This window comes from Pinus tabuliformis, chromosome 3_2 (assembly GCF_031772625.1).
Source record: "Pinus tabuliformis cultivar Carrire ecotype Pingquan chromosome 3_2, CPIR1, whole genome shotgun sequence".
In the NCBI taxonomy this organism is placed as follows: domain Eukaryota; kingdom Viridiplantae; phylum Streptophyta; class Pinopsida; order Pinales; family Pinaceae; genus Pinus; species Pinus tabuliformis.
Genome location: NC_142302.1, coordinates 923072266 through 923088923, shown reverse-complemented (window position 1 = coordinate 923088923; position 16658 = coordinate 923072266). Strand labels below are relative to the sequence as shown.

General features: G+C 38.5%; 1 pseudogene; it reads right to left on the bottom strand.

Annotated features, from left to right (window-relative positions):
- Positions 1 to 14396: 14396 nt before the first annotated feature.
- LOC149183650 (carbonic anhydrase, chloroplastic pseudogene) lies at positions 14397 to 14985 on the bottom strand (annotated as a pseudogene).
- Positions 14986 to 16658: the final 1673 nt, after the last annotated feature.

Sequence of the window (16658 nt, the reverse complement as noted above, 5' to 3'; positions counted from 1 at the left end):
GTTAGAGAACATCCAAGGAGGAACGAGAACAACAGGTTGATCAAACAAGTCCAGGATTGATGCAGGAAGGTGCGAGGTGGCAGTCTAAGGGAAGATTTTGTGGAATATGGTTCCACACTTAAAGGAGTAGATACAATGATATTAATCCACTTGGCAAACCTTCACTTAATTTGGGTTTTCATAAAACTCTATTTTCCATAGTTCACGAGAGTTTTATTTAGGATTGTTTAGTTTATAATATTGTTTTATGATAGGATTTTAGAATTAATTTCTATTTTAAATTTTTATTTCCTATGTTGAGAAAATTTAAAATGATTTTTTAAAATTATAAATAGGATTAGTTTAAAGATGTAATGGTTGGATTTTTGTAGCAGAGAGAGGCTGCTTTGGATTGTGTAAAGTTTCTCTTGAATATTATTTTAACAAAGTGGTGTCTACCCTTTGGACTTGGGATCCATCACAGTGTTAATGTCTAGTATGTTTTTCCTATAATTCACTTACATATTTTGTTTTTCTACCTTTTTACAGTATTATCTAAGAGATGTGTTAGGAATTCATCTGTACATGATGCTCCTTTCATGATGATTTTGTTGTTAAATGTAGTGGTTGGCTTTGCAGAATCCATCCTTTGTTAGATGCTCTGCTGAGTAACCCTGTGTTTCTCTTTTGTCTAAAGCTGCTACTATAGATCCATCCCTTGTTTGATGCCTGCAGGGTAGCGAGCTTTCTCTCCTATTCTTCTCACATTTACAGTATTTTATCTCGTTGTACATTGCGCTTACTTTGCCCTAAGTTTACTCGCAGAAGCTGGCATCAACCCCATAGCCCAATGGTCCTTTCTCTTGTTGTTTTCGAACCAAAAACATTTCAAAAAAGTCCCCGCACTCCATAGCTAGCCTAAAATTCATTTATTGCAGCCACATCTTGTTGGCAAAGAGAGAGCCCTCTCTGGTCTGGCACGGCTAGTTGCCAGATCGAAAGCTTGGTCTGTGGTTACCTTGGAATTGCCTCTTCTCAACCTTGAGGTTCATTCTGAGTGCTAACATTTTGGTGTCATTGCCAGGGAACGAGGTGACAAACCTTCTTCGGGAAAGATCGTTCAAGTTATAGATCGGATTGTTGATGGTGGAAAGCAGTCAGACACATATGAAGGTTGAAATCATCTACCTGATGACTCCATTGTTCAAGATCCCAAGCTTCAAAGTTTCAAAGCGACATTACTGCCAACGAATCCAGAATCCAGATTTCAAAAACTTTGATGGTAATCATTGATGACAGGTTATGTGGCAAATCCGTTATCTAGTGAAATGTTATTGACTTTAAGGGATAAGTTAGAAAAATTTTAGATTGATGAGAATTTCTCAACATCAGTGCTTCTTTGTTTGAAATCCAGCCGACTCACACCTAAAAGTAAATATTGTTTTCTTGGATTAGTTGCTGAAAGATTAGAAAATGAAATTGAATTATTGGATGTTCAACTTAAATCACATGAATTTGGAGATCCCAAAAAGTTCTTGGAAACTCTCCCTCCTTCAAAACAAGAAACAATAGGGTTGTATGTGGATGTTTACATTGACAGTTTGTAGCTGGAAGCATGTATTGAGGAGTTGAGGTAGTAAACAGAGTCTGGTTTCATCGATCCTATTGCAGCATACATGGAAATTTTTTCAGTTTGAATGATAGATCAGACTGTCTTTTACACTACCAAACTCATTATGTGCATGTATGGATGTCATCATTTACATTTGTGTCTTGGTTTAAGCACTTCCAAGCAGTATTCTTGTCACAGTTACTTGATTGGTTGATCTGGCATTACAACATCACTTGACCTATTTATTTTGCTGCAATGTAGGGTAGGTTTGTGAATAAAACTTTGCTTCTGGTATTTGTTTATATATAGGTTGCACTGTATCTATGTTTTTGTATTGGTATAGGTTGTTTAGGTTTTCTGACCGTATTTCCCAATGGATGAGGCACTTGGTATACAGTGTTCCTAACACCTCCAAGGAGTTGCCATCCACAATAAGGCAGATGTTAGTTCCAGTCTTTGCAGCCTGTCACCAGGGATCAACATGGGCTCTTACTATGTCTAGTTTTGCTAGATGTTTTGCACATGATCTTCCATGAAAAACATGTCATAAATGTGTCCATTAGAAATAGCTCAGAAAGATCTTTCCAACGGTATATCACACTCCCAAAACTAGCTCCCTGATCAAAAGATATGACCGAATGGATGATTGACTCAAAGATCTCCCAGTGTAGCAATTCATGTATTGAATGATCTAGAGGAAACTAGGAGATGTCAGTGGCTGGATTGTGATAGAGAAGGAGATAACATAGCCTTTGAGGTCTATTTCCATGTTGCTAATCCTCATCTCAACATATAGTGAGTTCATTTTGCTTTGATTGAAAGAGAGATCCATGAATCTGTGTAGAGGACACTGTACATTGCTAACAATTATATTGTGGGTGAAAGGATGGTTTATAGCTGCTGGTCTCATGTTTCTAGAGAGGAATTACTTGAATATTTATAGATGTTCATTTAGTGTTCGGTGCCATCCTTACCTATATTTCTTCCAATATTTTCAACTCAAAGAATATTTGACATGTCAAACAAATGGAAGGCTCCCCCTTTGCAAGAGGGTCCCATAGATCTCCTCATTGGGGGTCCTTTCTGTTAATAATCATAGAGTGCATGGCTATGAGGAAGATATGGATACTTTTAAAAGCCTTTGGAAAGATCGCTATACCTATTGAAACCCTAGAAATCATTCTTCCATGAAATCCATGATACTAGAACAAAATAAAGTTGCAAATTCAGAGGTTTCTATTATGGCATCAGTATGCTCAGATGTTGAAAATAATGTAGCAGGAAACCATTAATGTTTTAGTCCAAATGATGGAACTAGAATCGATGCTCTCCCAGCATCTGACAATAACCGAAGGCCTAGCTCAGCTCCAAATCTCAGCGCCCCTGCATCCAAAACACAAATAAGTCAAAACATTGAAGCCAAGTTGAAAAATCAAAAGCCAAGCCAATCTAGAGCGTGGCGCTACGCTCCTAGCTGTGGCACTACGCTTTTGGACTATGGCATTGTGCGTAGCCCCTTTGGCGCTATGCGTAGGGCCATTCTAAAAAGCAAAGTTCTGAAGGTGCTTGTAATTGAGCAGAAGGTCCCTGATGCAACAAGTAGTGAGCCTTAGGGCCCTAAAGGATCAAAGATGGCAGATATTACAATGCCACTAGAAATTTTCATGATCATGTGTGTGCTTTGGAAAAGGAAAAAATGTTAGAAGGAAGGCTCAGGCTATTGTTGCTCTTATCAATGACAAAAAGTTGTGGCAAATAGAGACAAATACTGAGGAGGACTCTCTCATCACAAAAGGGCTCCCAACAAAACTCACCGTGCGCCATCGGCTAATAGACTCTTTTCAATTAGTTTCATAAATCTGGAGTATAGCCAAAAGGACTATGAGCAGGCCAGTGCATTCTATATTAGGAGATTTCAAATCGTAATTTCTCTTTCTCTTCCCTTCCAAAAAGAAAAAAACGATGGCGTTCATGTAGCTTTTTTCTTCTTCGCCTTGGCCTCAGCCTCGCATTGCTCTTTCGCTCATGTTGGTTCTAATCCAATAAATCTACTAGACAATGAGTTGGGTACGAAAACTCTCATGGGGTGGAACTTTTGGAATCATTTTGGTTGTGATATCAATGAGAAAGTAATCAAAGAAACTACTGATGCGCTGATCTCAACTAGGCTCAGTGAACTTGGTTATGAATATGTCAATATAGATGATTGATTGGGGGAAACTCAAGTGAGATAAAGATGGAAGATTACCCATCTGGCATCAAAGCCCTTGCTGATTATTTACAAAACAAAGGTCTCAAGCTTGGGATATATTTAGATGCAGGACACTTTACGTGGGCAAAAAGACAACCAGATTCCTTGCGACACGAGGAAATCGATGTTGCGACATTTGTTGATTGGTGGGTGAACTATTTAAAATACAACAACCAATATACTGATGATAGAAAACCAGTTGTATGATTAAATGTCTAAATGAAAGAGTAATTATTAAAACGCAATCATTATTGGTATGTATGCATAGGTTTATTGAGTTTGTAAAGTTTGTCTTCAGAAGTGATATAGAATGCTTGTAGCATTTTAAATCTATGGAAATGGTTAGACAATTGTAGAAAATCCGTAGTTATGGAAAGGATCTTGTTGCAGTGGACTCGTCTAGTGATCCTACCTATTTCTATTGTTTGTGATGGAGTCTTTGATTTTATCTCCAGTCAAGCAGTGGTTGATGTTGCCAAATTCGAATTATATGGTTATGGCTAGAGTATGACATTTGTAGTGATGACATTACAGTTATTGTTGTACAAGTTAATAGTTCGCATAATTCTGGGTACAAATGGTAGTCAGAGAACATCCAAGGAGGAATGAGAATAGTAGGTTGATCAAACAACTCTAGTATTGGTGCAGGCATGTGCGAGGTGGCAATCAAAGGGAAGATTTTGTGGAATATGGTTCCACACTTAAAGGAGCAGATACAATGATATTAATCCACTTGGAAAACCTTCACTTAATTTTGGTTTTCAAAAAAATCTATTTACCATAGTTCACTAGAGTTTTATTTAGGATTGTTTAGTTTATAATATTGTTTTATGATAGGATTTTAGAATTAATATCTATTTTTTTTTTATTTCCTATGTTGAGGAAATTTAAAACGATTTTGTAATATTATAAATAGTATTAGTTTAAAGATGTTATGGTTGGATTTTTGCAGCAGAGAGAGGCTTCTTAGGACTGTGTAAAGTTTCTCTTGAATATTATTTTAATAAAGCAGTGTCTTCCCTTTGGACTTGGTTCTAGTATGTTTGTCCTATAATTCACGTACATATTTTGTTTTTCTACCTTGTTACAACAGTATCTAAGATATGTGTTAGGAATTCATTTGTACATGATGCTCCTTTCATGATGATTTTGTTGTTAAATGTAGTGGTTGTCTTTGCAAAATCCATCCTCTATTATATGCTCTACTGAGTAACCTTGTGTTTCTCTTTTGTCTAAAGCTGCTACTGTAGATCCATCCCTTGTTTGATGCCTGCGGGGTAGCGGGTTTTCTCCCCTATTCTTCTCACATTTGTAATATTTTATCTAGTTGTACATTGCACTTACTTTTCCCCAAGTTTGCCAGCAGAAACTTGCATCGACCCCATATCCCAACAGTCCTTTCTCTTGCTGTTTTCGACCCAAAAATCTTTCAAACAAATCCCCGTACTCCATAGCTAGCCTAAAATTCATTTATTGCAGTCACATCTTGTTGGCAAAGAGAGAGCCCTCTCTAGTCTGGCAGGGCTAGATGCCAGATCGAAAGCTTGGTCTGTGGTTACCTCGGAATTGCCTCTTCTCAGCCTTGAGGTTCATTTTTAGTGCTAACATACTCATCACATTAAGCATAATATAACAAAATTTTTAGATAAATGTGAGAGAAAGATAATTTAATAAGCTGGAGGACGAAATTGTGGCCCCATTAAGTATATTTATTGATGATCCTCATCACATAATATGATTAAGTGGAGCTCCATACTAAGTCATTAAGTCTTTTTGAGTCCCATAACTCCATTTACTCTCCGAAGAAATGTAAGCAAAGTAGCCAAATTCATTTATGTTGCCCATGTAGTCCTTGGTTTCTTGTTATAGGGCCTTCTATAGGATTAGCCCCTATTGATTTCCAATAGTTCCATACCTTCCTCCAATACCTCAGTTGCTGACACATACGCCTTCAAATATCTATATGAATTTCACTCTTAAAGACGTTATAGAACAACGAGTCTTGATCTCCTTTGGCCCCCTTTGGTTTATCCCCTTTATGCATTTCTTCTCATATGACCGAGGGTTGTGAGCGGGTGCTTAACCTTGAGGTGTTAAGGCCTTTAGAATCCTCTTGGAGTCTATCATTTCTTTGTATACTATTCCCCACCCTTGATTCATTATGTCCTTCTTGACCGTGTGTTGGCTCACATATTAGAGCTCCTCACTCAATGTTCTCAAATTGGGGATTTCACTTGGAGTGATGCGATATCAGGTTTCATAAATTTCTGATCACTGATCACTAATCACCCTCTACGCTTAGCCCTTGGTTATTTGTCTCTTTATGTGACTGTGGGTTAGCCCTTGTATCAGAGCCCCTTTATCGGCAGATCATAATCGGGGTATTAACTTAGGATTTGTGACATTTCAATTTTTCTGATCATTAATCACCCTTTCTGCTTAGCCCTTGTCTCTTTGGCTCTTTACGTGGCCATAGGCCAACCCCCATATTAGAGCCCCTTTATTGGTGGATCTCAATTGGAGGCCTTACATTTATGTAACAGCATCTCTCAACCTATGAATGCTGATTTATGATCTCTGATATGAAGTCATCCTTGACACTTACCACTTCGTGAGTGGTGACATGCATCACCCAGTTTTGGTCCCTTATGATCTGTCAAAACACTGAATTTGCATGCCACCTGTCCCACTAAGGAGAGAGAAAAAGCATGAACCTAATCTGGTTTTTTTCTAAAATCCTTTGTTAATTCATCTTCAGTCTTTCCCTACAGATTTAATCACAATCAACACTTTATATGATATCACAACTTTAAAAGGTTGTCACATGTTTGATCACTGCTTGTGACACGTCGATCTCTTGATGCTCTGATGCCATGACCTTCGATATTCTGATCGTCGATGTGCCTTGGACCTCTGACATGCAGGACCTCTTATTAGCGATCATCGATATGTCGTGACCTTCGATTTCTTAGATCCGAGATTTTACATTTAGGCATCTTCTCCTTGTTTTCTGGTTTTCAAAGGGAAAGTTCAATATTCTCTAAATTTTGACTCTGGTGTCCATTTTGGGAGTCCATATACCATTGGAAAGCTAATCCAGAGCTCCTACCAACGTAGAGGGTCATACTTTTATTTGAGTTCTTCTATGGCTTGGAAGATGGCTGCAAACGTTTTTGCTCTTTTGCACCCTTTTGACAGCTAAAAACAAATTTTGCATAGGGTGACAACAATATGGATGAATCTTTTTCTTCTTCGGAGGAAATAGATTTTAATAGGTTTCAATTGGAGTCATATCTGATCATTGACAAATTCATTTCAGGTGTATCTATGCCCACTCACCATACCTAGTGTAAAAATATTATTAGTGAACTAATTAATCTAACAAAGGGAATGGAGGTTTTCAAGAAGATGATGTGTTAGTTATTGATGACTTTTGTGCAAATGTTGGTAATTGTTTGGATGGAAATAAGTCATTCCATGAACTGAGCAACTTTGATTTGGTCTCTTTCATTAATTTAAATCATGGAAGTGTTGATTTTTTAGTAGCCTGGGAAGTACTCCAACCCCAAGGGTTCAGGGTTTGGAAGTTGGAGAACCACAAGAGTCAATTGTGGGCTTGGAACCAAAGGTTAGGTTTTTTCACCCATCAATGTTTGGGCATAAAAATGAGAATTTTTTTTCATGTGATGGATGGAGATGATAGAGGACGTTGAGGATAATCCAATGCAATAATAATCGTCTAAATCTGAGTTGTAGAGGATGAGATATAAATTTTTTAAGTTGACAAAGAATTTTTGGGCATTCAAGTCATGTAGGCTTGAAGTGGAAATGTCCAAAAGACATTTCACTTAGGAAATTCGTTGGATCCCTTATTATATGTATAAATATAAGGTGAGGAAGGTTCATTCAATACATCTAAAAAGTGTTCAGCACAAGGTCAACAAAGAAGTGAGATAGAAACTCACATTAAGGGAGAAAGGAATCTTTGTGGTGGCCACGGGCTAGTGGTATCCTCAATGAAGGAAAGAAGGTTCATTGGGTTTCCTTTGTGACTATTTGAAGGTGTAATTAATTATTTTGGAATGCTGCATTAGAAGATACCTTTCTTGGGCTAGTAAATTATAGGAATTCCTCCCTGAAGCAGGCTGAAATGATAACATAATTGTGATGATTATGTTGTAGGCTTGCAGTGGGTATTTTGAGGGTCAAACAAGCCCTAAATAAAGATTTGCAGAAGCCTATTGATGAGCCTCATCATTGGGTAATTATAGGGGCCTTAATTCACCTCCTAGCTTAGTCAAGCCAAATTTTCTCACAACTTATTACATGGTTTTTATTATATTTTTTATGAGATGAGTTAGAGTTGGATATTATGCCTAGTGGACTAATATGCATTGAATGTAGGATTGAAGGAGAAAATCAAGGAACTTTGGCAAATACTTAGGTTAAAACTCAAATGGAACAAGGGAGAGGGATTGTAGGAGGTAAATCCTCCTCATTTACTTCTTCCCCATTCACATATTCCTCCATCCATCACACCAGCTCGAAGTGCAAGAAGCCAAGCCACGAGGATTAGAAGGCAGCCGAGCAAGTGAGAGACACAGAGCTAGTTTATCTCGAGTTTGAGAGATGAGCCTCCCTAATTTTAAGGAAGTCATTAGGGAATTTAGTTGTATAAGTAGAGAGGCCTAGAGCCTAATTGGGATTCAAATTTTTGTTATAAAACTCTAATCTATTTTTGAGCTCCAGACTTGTGGAAGTTTTGTTGATGTAATTTTTTGTTTTGGTAATAAGAATGAGTTTTGTTTTGAGCCAGTACTGAGATAACTCAGAGGGTTGAAGCTCTTGGGTTAGGGCCCAACCCTAGCAGGCAAGGCTCCTCCTTCTTGTATCTATATGTTTAGATTAGTCTCATAGCTTCATTCTTAATTTGCCTTTAGATGTGTTTTCATTACAAGTAGTGTAGATTCGATTCATTGTTTATTAGATTTCTTCCAATTGTGCCTTACTTCGGTAGAAGGTTAGCAGGGATAAGAGGAGTACCACAAGGTTTTCAGCAGGTGTCTTGGCCTCATTTCCTCCCTTTGGGATCATTATTTAAGGAAGGGACCCTTATGCAGCTCCAAAAACAAAGATTTCTATTTCTTGTATGGTCTTTGGAGTTTACTGTATTTAAGTTAGCATTTGATCAGTTTTGCAAAGTAGGATTTCATTGTCATCTCTTCTATCCTCATTATTGCAATATATCTCATCCATGCTTTCATTCCTTTTAGAAACTTTCCTCATGCATAATGTAGGTTGTTAGTTCATTAATTCTTCTTTTCTAGCTTATTAGAATGCTTCTTGTTTACATAGTTTTTTGGGAATTATACATGTTTTATACATAGTAGGTGCTTCAGCAGTAGAAAAATAATTTATATCTAGCAACCAACTTCCTGAACTGAATGGAAAATGGCATCAACCCATGGTATTCATCCACCCATGGAATTTACCCATGGTATTGTAAGTGGCATCCACCCATGGTATTTTAAGTGACATCCACCAATGGTATTATGGCATACACCCTTGGTATACATTCACCCATGGAATTGACCCGTGGTATTGTGACATCCACCCATGGTATTCATTAACTCATGGAATTGACCCATGCTATTGTGACATCCACTCATGGTATTCATTCACCCATGGAATTGACCCATGCTATTGTAACTGGAGAATATAACAAGTCACTTTTTGTAAAAGGATAGAGAATCCACCACAATATAGTCCTTACAGTTATTATCTTTTTTCAATAAAAATTTTCTTTGTGGTTTTGTTTATTGGGCATTCTACTCTTTTTCTTCTGGCAAATTCAAATTTTCAGATCTTGGCGGCCTCCTCCCAAGATCCAAATCAGTGGTATTGGAGCAGGTTATGATTCCATGGGAATGAGGATTTCATGTATATTTTAGTTTCAAAAATTTTCAGCAATATTCAACAAACTTCAGGCATGCGCCATGACCTCCACATAGCACTTTCTTGGGCAAAGCAGGAAGAATATTTTTTTTCTTTTTTATGCAGGAATTTCTTTTTGGGTGGCGAGTTTGCAGATCACATCTGAAATAGTTAGTGCAATATTTACAAAAACAAATACTAGATCTGGATTCCTTGGGAAAAATTACCAAAATTAAAAAAAAAAAATTGGCCAAATCAGAGTCTGGATGAGGGAGATATCACTAATTTAAAATCAGCTATATTGTAGATTTTGTTTTCTGATAACAACTTGTGGATGATGACTCTCTTATCATTTTTTGAGTCTTTTGTGCAGAATTTCAAAAAAGTGATTGTGGATCTGATCTCGTCTTGAAAAATCACCCAATTTAAAAAATAAGGGTCGAATCAGAGTTTAGATGTGGGATATATCACTGATGTAAAATCAACTATTTTTTCATAACTTTTGTGACGACAGATAAATTGCAGTGGGAATATGAGATTCTAGAATGTCCAGATAAGGATTTCCAACACATGGAAAGATGCAAAATGGTACTTATACTTCCAAAAATGGTTTATAATAAATATTTTGAGTTATATTGACCGAGTTATGTCCATTTTAATTCTGGATCAACATTCGAAGTGGGTTCCCATTGGAGACGTGCCCTTCCATCCCACTTTGGTATGCACCTGCTTCATATTCATTAGTTTCAACATAACAGCATTCGGCTTGTGTTATTTGGACACATGCCCTCCCACCCTAGGCTATGTAGGAACCTGCTACTTCATCAACAACCAAATCACAGTTATGGGTCAATCACACAAAATCCTTGTCATCGAATTCCATTTTCTAGGCCACACACTATTAGTATCACAGTTGGTAGACTTCCACTTCATCCACCATAGTCATTCCTTGTTTTTACCATTACCTTCACTAGTTTTCATCATTTTACATAGAAATTATTCCACGCACATAGAGTGAATCCAACCATCTTCTATCCTTTTTGTTGACTTCTAAGTGACCCTAGACCTTTTTCTCACTTCATTCCACCCATCTACCACCTTCCCTAACCCTTCCATCACTTCCAACACCTCCCATTTTTCTCTTAGATGTATATTGTAGGTTTATAGGGAATCCTGTAGGTTTCTAGTACATCTTGTAGGTTTTCCTGAAATGGCCTGCTTTGAGGCTGAAATGATGGAAAACCTCTAGGAAGTCACCAAAAGTGTCGCAAGGGTCTCCCAAACCATCCAACCATCTCCTAACCCTTCCATCTATCCTCCAACATTGTTAATTCACCTGCCATGTCACCAAAATAAATTAGTTTGCATACTTGATTTTGCATGAAAACGAAAATAGAGAAAAAAGGATTTATTTCATTTTGTTTACTTGCACATTAGTGATGTTTGATGCTTTTTGCTCCCATGCTTAGATAGTAGCATTTGGTTCATGTTAATTTAGCATTATTGCAAAGCATAGTTTCTTGGTAGTTAATTAGGAAATGGTGTGATTTAGCATTGAATTTCTGGCTTTTTCATTATTGCAATAGAGTAACTCTCCCTTAGAGTAGATTTCCCTTTCTTCCATCAAGAAGCCAAGCTTCTTCTGACTCCATAGAAGTCTGGCTTGAAAACCACACTGGTCTCTTGCTAAGTGAACCGTGACAAAAGGCAGAACCATCACTTTTACTTGTGTATACAAAACTGTCACCTCCAAGTTTGTACGAACCCCGGGTTGATAAAGTAAAGTTGGTAGCTTAAGAGTTGCAATATTCTTGCTGCAATACTAGCGCTCATCACTTTTTGGTGTCATTGTCGAGGAGGTGTCTGATTAATATGTGAATACTGCTTCTTTCTTCTATTTCTTGTCTGTAATATTCTGTCATTAGTTTATTTCTACGAAAGTAATTTAGTTGCTTCCTTTTTCATTGTACATTTTTTGCTTTCCTTTCCATTTTGCAAGCAAGATTTCAATTCAGCAAGTAGTTTTTTCATTCAATCAATAGTTTTCATTTAATCAGCAATTTCAATTCTGCAAAGTACTTTCCAAGTTTGAAAAAAACACAAAACCAACCCAAAAACATTTCCTTTCATGCCTCATAGGAATAGGAATAACTTAGGGAAATTTTTGCCAAATACCCCCATTGCATCAAACAACCAACCTTCCCTCTTCTTTGGTGGTTGTGAGTTGGAGGAATCCTTAGGTGAGAAACCTGACATATTTGAAGAACCTATAGGGGAAGAAGAAGAAGAACCCATTTCTACTGAACCAATGGCTAAAAACAGAAATGACAGGGGGAATAGAGAGAAAGTCTAGGATTCCTTCCCCATCAGGGAAACCAATGGGGACACAAAGATGAAAAATATAAGCCCCTCCGCCTTACCTCATTCCCATGGCTTGACCACATAATACCCCAACACTCTCCTATTTTAGTTTGTTGTTATATGCCGAACCTATGACTATACAGATGATGAGAATAAGTTAAAATTGTTTCCATCTACCCTCAAGGATGCAACATTGCATTGGTTACACGTAGGGATAGCAACACAACTTGGGCTCAGATGCAACAAGCCTTTAACAACAAGTATCAAGACTATTGTAGGTCAAAGGATACTAAAGAGGAAATTTTTAGGCTGACCATAGGAAATGATGAATCCCTAGAAGACTATGAAGAAAGATTCCAACTTAGTTACAAAAGGGCCAGGTGCACACTTGACCCTAAGTCACTAAAGCTGGTCGTACTTAGGGGAGTAAGGGAAGATCTTCTGGATACCCTACATGCATTAGTAGGAGGAGATATCTACCAATTACTCTATGAGGATATCAATATTTTCTTTAGAAACCATTCTAGGGCAGCTAGGAAAAATGGTAGGGGTAGTCAACCGATGGTCAGTACATCCTCTTCCAACTCATCCATCAAGGGTGAAATTGGAAACATGCTGGAAGATTTCAAGAGTGAGATGTTGCAAACCCTTTCCTTAAAAATAGACACTATGCACATTAAGAGAAAGTAGGAGGAAGCAGAGAGAACCTTGGCCATTTTCTATCCTAGATGCACTAGGAGGCACCTTAGGAATGAATGTCCATTGAATTCTATTGAAATTTACTCAGTTTGTGAACAAAACCACTCCACAGACAAGTGCCCTTCTTTCCCTAGACTCAAAGTTGTATATCAAGGAGCTAAAGGGGTCAATGAGCAGCTTTTCTACATAAACCAAAGGAGACCTCATGGACCTAGACCATACTAGTAGGGCATGCAAGGGTCATCCCATGCATATTACAACCCCAACTAGACCACATCCATACCTTCCCGGGGACCCCTTGCTCATCCTTCCTGTTAGAGCCTAGATTTGCCTCAGGCTGAAAAGACAAGGTTCTAGGTCCACATCAAACCACGCTCAGCCTTGTAGCTAGCCCTACGAGGACAGGAGAGGGCTCTCTCTGGCTCAATCTCAGCGAAAAGTATTTCAATGAGGCTTAAGATGACTTGAAATGGGAAAATGATTTTAGGCTAGTAAATAGATATGAAAGAGGTAATTTATTGAATGACTGAAATTTTCTGGGCTATATGGGACAAAGGACAACATGAGTTGGGAAATTAAATCAAAGACACAGATTGTTTCATGAGGCAAGATAGGCAGGAAGTTTAGCAATCGAGTTTGATATAATATGGAGTGGAAAGACTGTCGGGAGGTTGAAAAGGGCATATGTAATGAATCCTTTTCAGACAGAAGAAGCCATAGAGAACATGAACGCTTTCCCAAGGCAGAGCAGTAAACTGAATTCCACCTTTCTTACTTAAAAGCATTCAGCTGGAAATGATTATGAATGAAATGTAAAACATAACAAGGTACATATGAAACAGAAAGGAGGCACAAATGCTAAACTCATACGACAAGAATCTCATGAATCAGAGTTGCATCATTTCATTAATTCTCTGCCAAAACTATACAGTGAAAGCACTGGGTTTTCCTCCACACTTCTCCCAGAAACTCTCCCCCTTTACAAATGATTTACCATACCATAAATAGGACCAATTTGTCAGAATATAGATCGACAGGTAGAGGAGCTGTTACAACAGCTCAAGAACTGAAAACTAACGATAGAGAACAAAAGTCAAATAATCTTCAAAAGGAAGAGCTGCGTTACACTTGAAATCAGTTTGATAACCACAAGGAGGCAACACCTGTAGCATAGATCTCGTAATTGAAGACAAACATAGGTAATCAAATCCTATTTGAATCGCTTTATTTTAAGCTCCGGTCTTTGACTTTTCACCTTCCCCATTTGAATTAAAACCAATTTTTTATAATCAACATCGAGATGTCTAGTTTTACAGGCATATCTCCCAACGTGTCCTGAGAGCATTCCATAGCCGCTGTATGCTCTATATTATTTCCATTTTCTCTGCTATGGTAGATATTTTTGCTTTACTTTTGGCTTTCCCCTTAATTGATGTTTTGTTTATTTGTTTATTAAAACACTCCATTGCAGATTCTCAGCCTTGATACCTGGTGAATTGTTACAATTGCAATGAAATCTCTGGATCTGGTGCTTGGTTTGAGATCAGGCTTATAGATGCTTCATTTTAATTGGTTTCTGAAATGATTCCATAGAGAGTTTTGGGTGCCATCGTATGGTAGTGACATAAGCACGTTGATTCCTCCACAGCAGCTATGGCCTATCACCAATATATTCTTCACCTTGAGATGCAAAACAACATACTCCACAGCAGAACCCACTCCTGGAAAACCACTCTGCTCGTAGGGAGGAACCATGTTTGCGACGTTGCGCACGACGAATGCTCCCCCAGATTGAATTTGAGAACATAGGTCGGGCATACTCGCGAGTCCGCATAGACAACCACCATGAACTTGGGAGATCGGCCCTTAGGCAATTTGGAGACCAATTCTTTCTCCTTATCGTAAACCTCGGTTTTGAAGTTTTTTGAATCCATTTTTGACCTTCTGGATTGGATCAACTATAGTCTGCTCTTCTGCAACTGCCTGATTGATGATTGCCCCAATTCTCTTGATAGGCGCACAGATTCGATTCGGGACTTGCCTTATCTGTACTGTATTGAAGCTTCGTGATATATCAGACTGTTGACGAATTTCCGAACCATAGAATCCAATACGTCCGAACCTTGCTACTATGCTTGTATCCATAGTGTGATCTGGCAAATCTGTGCGGTCTCTGGGCAATTTGGATGAGTTTGGACCCTTTTTCAAGCCTCCGGCTGTATGCGCCGCGTGGGAGGCCCAATGCGCCGCGCCTCCTAGGTGTGTCGCTCCCGTGTTAAAATGCATTGCGTGATCACGCCCAGTGCGCCGCACCTCCCCAGTGTGCTGCGACACCCAGCCTATGTGTCGCGCACACTCTAAGCACAGTCATAGCTTGAAAATTCACAAGTTTACCCTCTCTCCTACTAAACTCCAATTTCAATCGACCTCTTGAGTGCAAATGACATGAATATATATAGAAATATGTATATCAAGCCATAGCTTTGATTTCTTCACGTCAGAATTGGCATTTCTTCACTTTGATTTTTGGCTGAAACGATGGCTTTTTGGTTGATTGTTGTAGGAGATGGTGGCATGTCTTCGGCAAAGGATGACCCAAGGATGCAGTTGAAGTAATTCATGATGGAGGACCTTTAAAAAGACATACTCATTACAAACAATTAATTTGACAATTTCCTCTTCAAAATAGAGTTTTGAAGAGGAATCATCCCTAAGAATTATTAATGATGAAAATCCGAACCTCCCTCTGGCCTGTTGGCTTTATTGGACATTTTGAGGACTAAATAAACTAAACCCTAGACCTAAAAAACTCAAAAAAACTCTTTGCTAACCAAAAGACCATGCATGACTATGAATGACTGAAACACTGACTTCGATGAATTTTGATGAACTTTAATGATTAGGCACAAGCCAGCAGATACAAAGTAATGACTGACAAGACCCTTCCGTCAGATTTGGCATGCCCCTAGAGGAATGCAACTGAGCGAATCGAGCGAGACACCTAAAAATGAAATACAAAAAGAGTTTTGATCTCTGACGAAGGACTGACAAGACCGATTCTAAAACTTCCTAGTCTACGCCTCCTCCTTGGTCCTTTTCTTTTTAGTATCACTCCCAGCTTTCCACCTAGTCATTTCAACCATACACTTTGCCACAACCTCAGTGGAATGCACCACCACAGCGGTGGAGGCCTTCATACAACAATGCTTAAGCTTTATTGCCTCCACCACCTGCCTAACCATAGTTGTTACACTCTTCTCCACCTAAGCAACCCCAGATGCCTGCCCAACCAAATCTAAACCCAAACAATAGACAGGCTCAGCAAGTATAGAATGGAGAGACATCATATCCAGCTTATGATGTGGAAATGCAGGAGATTAACCTGAGATCTAGGATATTTCTCCCAGATAAATAACCTCCACCTCCACCTAGGGAGGTTGAGGAAGAAAGAGAGGAAAACATTATTAAAGTAAATCCACCCTTTCCCGAGAGATTAACCCAACCACTCTAGCCTACCAGAGAAGAGACTAAACTTGTGGGAGAATTGAAAAATCTATGTGTAAAGATTCCACTTCTCCAAGCAATAAAAGATGTTCCTATTACAATAAGTTTATTAAGAAGAAGTGCTTCAAGCATCTAGGGAGGCGAAGAAGAGATGCCCTTACCATTAATGTTATGGGACAACTGTCCAACTTAATGCTAGGGCAAGTAATCTGTCCAAAGTATTTGGACCTTGGAAGCCCTGTAGTAGATGTGCACATCAATGGCACCATTGTCCCACACACTTTGATTGATCTTGGGGCTGCCATTAATGTGATGACC